Below are 5,000 nucleotides of genomic sequence, written 5' to 3'. Positions count from 1 at the left end.
GCAAACGGACCGGACGAGCCGACCGATTGGTTTTGATCTAATAAAAGCGTCCCTTCCATCTCTGGTCGGGACTCTGTTTGCATGTATTAGCTCTAGAATTACCACAGTTATCCAAGTAACGTGGGTACGATCTAAGGAACCATAACTGATTTAATGAGCCATTCGCGGTTTCACCTTAATGCGGCTTGTACTGAGACATGCATGGCTTAATCTTTGAGACAAGCATATGACTACTGGCAGGATCAACCAGGGAGCTGCGTCAACTAGAGCTGAGCAGCCGGCCGCCCGGGAGTGTGTCCCGGGGGCCCGCGCGAACACGCAAGCGTCCGCTCAATTATTCTGCAAACAGGAGGAGGCTGAGCTCCCCTGCACAATACACCTCGAAACCCTCTCAGGTCCCGGCGGCGCGCAGCGCCGTCCTAAGTACTTGGTCGGGTTCGAGAGAGGCGCAATCGCCCGGAGTTTGGCGAGTAGACGCTTTAGGTGCGACCACCCGTGCTCCCAACTGAGCTTGCCGCTGCCGACAGAGGCCCGGGAGCGTGCTGTCGTGGCATTGCCGGCGGGAGACAACACGCGCCACCTACGGTGGCCGGCAGCTCCAACGCCAGCGCCACAGAAGGACAAAAGCCCCACTTGGGTGCCGAAGCGAACTCTCCCAGCACAGCGCACGCGCCAACACGTCCGCACAGCTGCGATACAATCCACCTGCGAGAACCGCAGAGGCGACCGAGCAGCAGACGGCGTCGCGGCGCCGAGCGCCGGGCGGCGGCGCATCCTCAGCGCACACAGTCCTCAATCGGACCAGCACACTGCAGATGTCCACCGCGCTTCGCACCGGGCCCGCGAGGACCTACTTTGGCCGCACGGCGCCGCGTGCAGGGTGCGCCGGCGCGCAGCTGCGCCGCCTGCCGCCTCCGTCGGCCGGCGCGCCTGCCACTGGCCGCCCCCACCAGCCGGCTGTAGCGCGTGCGCCCACGCACCGCGCGGCCAGCACGCCGGAAGGCCCCCCCTCACCGGCCGGGGACGGTCCCACCCAGCCACCGCCGCGTATCGCTTCACACCCACATGCCATTCACGTTCGTGGGCATGGTGGGTATCGCTGAAACAACCGGTTGGTAGCTCAACCGATCGTCGCCATCACTGATTCACCTCTAGCGAGAACAACCGCACCACAACGGTTTACCAGTTCTTCATTTGCGTAACGTCACCAGCAAACGTAGACGTCCATCGCCATTTGCAAATTCAACGATTGTTGCATGCCTGTGTCAGGTGTCACGACACACTATGTCTGCCCACATACACGCAACAACATGTGCACGCTTCGCGAACACGTGGAAGGTGGCCCCCGTACGTATGCGATGTCCATTGCGCGAACGACTGTCAACCGGCCTCTGTCGCATGTCGCAGATGTGGAACGCAGTGCACCATGCTATCACGGTGTGTGAGAAGAGACGACTACGTCTGACAACACGCGCCACTACATCAACAGACGGCTCATGCTGATCGCCATCCACGGCATACCATACTGCAATCCAGCTCTTATAGGGAGACGACACGTAGCTGAGTGCACAATATTTGGACCGTATGGTTCGCCGTTGTTGGCGCAGTCGTGGTACGGTCACACATGTACCACGATGTATCATTCAGTACATGAGGACCAATGTGCGGTACAGTGTGTGATTTGGACGTACAACATCAGCGGACAGTTGCCACAAGCCGTACCACAACGTAGGCTGTGCTTCGCCATGCGAATGCCAATGAACAACTGCGAAGGGCATTGAGCATGTACGTCCTGCCGCCATCCGCATTACAGTGTATAGCTGCAAGGTGTTTAACATGAAGCGATACTCTGGGGACCGGGCAGTGCGAGTAGCAAACTATATTGCGGGGGTTGCAGTTAGGCAACACTACACTAATTTAACGCGTCGTATGACAATTACAGAGCAGGTTAAGGCCCAACGTGTGTTGGGTTAAGGCCCAACGTGTGTTGGGTTAAGGCCCAACGTGTGTTGGGTTAAGGCCCAACGTGTGTTGGGTTAAGGCCCAACGTGTGTTGGGTTAAGGCCCAACGTGTGTTGGGTTAAGGCCCAACGTGTGTTGGGTTAAGGCCCAACGTGTGTTGGGTTAAGGCCCAACGTGTGTTGGGTTAAGGCCCAACGTGTGTTGGGTTAAGGCCCAACGTGTGTTGGGTTAAGGCCCAACGTGTGTTGGGTTAAGGCCCAACGTGTGTTGGGTTAAGGCCCAACGTGTGTTGGGTTAAGGCCCAACGTGTGTTGGGTTAAGGCCCAACGTGTGTTGGGTTAAGGCCCAACGTGTGTTGGGTTAAGGCCCAACGTGTGTTGGGTTAAGGCCCAACGTGTGTTGGGTTAAGGCCCAACGTGTGTTGGGTTAAGGCCCAACGTGTGTTGGGTTAAGGCCCAACGTGTGTTGGGTTAAGGCCCAACGTGTGTTGGGTTAAGGCGCAACATAGGTTAGGTTAAGGCGCAACATAGGTTAGGTTAAGGCGCAACATAGGTTAGGTTAAGGCGCAACATAGGTTAGGTTAAGGCGCAACATAGGTTAGGTTAAGGCGCAACATAGGTTAGGTTACGGCGCAACATAGGTTAGGTTAAGGCGCAACATAGGTTAGGTTAAGGCGCAACATAGGTTAGGTTACGGCGCAACATAGGTTAGGTTAAGGCGCAACATAGGTTAGGTTAAGGCGCAACATAGGTTAGGTTAAGGCGCAACATAGGTTAGGTTAAGGCGCAACATAGGTTAGGTTAAGGCGCAACATAGGTTAGGTTAAGGCGCAACATAGGTTAGGTTAAGGCGCAACATAGGTTAGGTTACGGCGCAACATAGGTTAGGTTAAGGCGCAACATAGGTTAGGTTAAGGCGCAACATAGGTTAGGTTAAGGCGCAACATAGGTTAGGTTATGGCGCAACATAGGTTAGGTTACGGCGCAACATAGGTTAGGTTACGGCGCAACATAGGTTAGGTTAAGGCGCAACATAGGTTAGGTTAAGGCGCAACATAGGTTAGGTTAAGGCGCAACATAGGTTAGGTTAAGGCGCAACATAGGTTAGGTTAAGGCGCAACATAGGTTAGGTTAAGGCGCAACATAGGTTAGGTTAAGGCGCAACATAGGTTAGGTTAAGGCGCAACATGGGTTAGGTTAAGGCGCAACATGGGTTAGGTTAAGGCGCAACATGGGTTAGGTTAAGGCGCAACATGGGTTAGGTTAAGGCGCAACATGGGTTAGGTTAAGGCGCAACATGGGTTAGGTTAAGGCGCAACATGGGTTAGGTTAAGGCGCAACATGGGTTAGGTTAAGGCGCAACATGGGTTAGGTTAAGGCGCAACATGGGTTAGGTTAAGGCGCAACATGGGTTAGGTTAAGGCGCAACATGGGTTAGGTTAAGGTACAATATGGGTTAGGTTAAGGTACAATATGGGTTAGGTTAAGGTACAATATGGGTTAGGTTAAGGTACAATATGGGTTAGGTTAAGGTACAATATGGGTTAGGTTAAGGTACAATATGGGTTAGGTTAAGGTACAATATGGGTTAGGTTAAGGTACAATATGGGTTAGGTTAAGGTACAATATGGGTTAGGTTAAGGTACAATACGGGTTAGGTTAAGGTACAATACGGGTTAGGTTAAGGTACAATACGGGTTAGGTTAAGGTACAATACGGGTTAGGTTAAGGCACTTGGGGGGGGGGGGGCCCGGTTTGTTGATTGTGATTATCGTAAGTAAATGACTGCGGCATCATCTGATTTGCCACGTCAGGGTGCACCTTTGGCTCATAACAGGCGGCGCTCTGATTCCATGCTTGTGGCAGACCTGTGTCTTTCATTCCTGCCATTGTTTGTGTGGTGTGACAGGAGGCAGTATTGTGATGTTGGGTGCACCCCTGTCTGGGACATGTGTGGGTGTTGGTGGCTTAGCTGAGCAATGGTGGTTGTCGGAAGGGTGGGATATTCTGTTTTCCGAGTGGACCTCCCGGTCTGGTTATGATAGTGTGGATTGTCTAATGTGGCAGAGAGGATGCACTGGGTGTTGTTCCATGCTGGTGCTTACATATTGTCTGTGTGCCTGTTACAGGCAGAGAGTAGTGCGTGATAAGAGTGTCTGGCTGACGTGTGATTGTGAGCAGAGTCTTTCAGCATGTATACGGACAGGTCTATACATTATCTGTATTCTGATGGCTCTATCTATTACTAATCAGCGCCGTGTATACGTTTAATCCGGTTCCAGTCGAAACTATTGTATCTCTGTACATTAGTGACACGGCGAGCCCGCTATGTAGTTACTCGTCTCGGCAGCTTCCACCGGTGTATGGCAAATGATTATAAGGAATCAGTCTAGTCGTCAATACCGATAGTCTGACGTCACATGTCTGGGGTGGGGGACGCTGCGCCCTTCCGGTGGGTCATGGCCTAGGAAGACTCTTCCCACGCAGGGGGGCTTGGACTGTCATTGACTCTTCCGAGTAATATACTTGCCGTACGTTTTTGCGACTGCGAGTGCAACGCTCACCGGTACCGACATGGATGGAGCGCCTCCTAGCTGCCGCTGAGCATCTGCATTCGTACAGCGAGCAACGCGATCGCGTCTGTAGCTCGTACGTGGTACAGCTCGCAGCTCATGTATATGGACAGCGGGAATGTCGCATATTGGACATAACTCTTCATGAAACGCACGTTATAGGGGTGGATTGCACATTGCGAGTGCGAGCAAAGTCCGCCGTTCATCCGCTGGAGTTGCGAGTTGGGCGGTTGGGGTGGGGCACGAACGGGTGCAGGTGGAGTGATTGCCGGTCCACGACTTCGTGCGGCAGAGGCGCTGGCGTTGGGGTGGGGTCGAAAGAAGGGCACTGTGGGCCCATCGCTGTCTTAGTCGGCTTGGCGTCTCATAGATGACGGTATCGTCGTTGCAGGAGGTCATGTTGCGGGAGACCTACAGATGGCGGTATGTTTTGCGGTGCGCTCGACATGGCGGACGTAGTGTTGTC

At 53.6% G+C, this 5,000-nt stretch overlaps 1 non-coding gene across 1 annotated transcript in view; it reads right to left on the bottom strand.

Moving 5' to 3' along the window:
* Nucleotides 1–253, bottom strand: part of LOC124591651 — a 1,910-nt gene extending 1,657 nt beyond the window's left edge. The window contains exon 1 of the ribosomal RNA XR_006977204.1: nucleotides 1–253. This exon is cut by the window's left edge and continues 1,657 nt beyond it. This is a non-coding gene — a ribosomal RNA (small subunit ribosomal RNA).
* Nucleotides 254–5,000: the final 4,747 nt, after the last annotated feature.

The sequence above is a fragment of the Schistocerca americana genome, unplaced genomic scaffold, assembly GCF_021461395.2.
Source record: "Schistocerca americana isolate TAMUIC-IGC-003095 unplaced genomic scaffold, iqSchAmer2.1 HiC_scaffold_859, whole genome shotgun sequence".
Lineage (NCBI taxonomy): Eukaryota > Metazoa > Arthropoda > Insecta > Orthoptera > Acrididae > Schistocerca > Schistocerca americana.
Note: the sequence above shows the minus strand (reverse complement) of the source record. Positions and strands in the feature narration are given on the sequence as shown.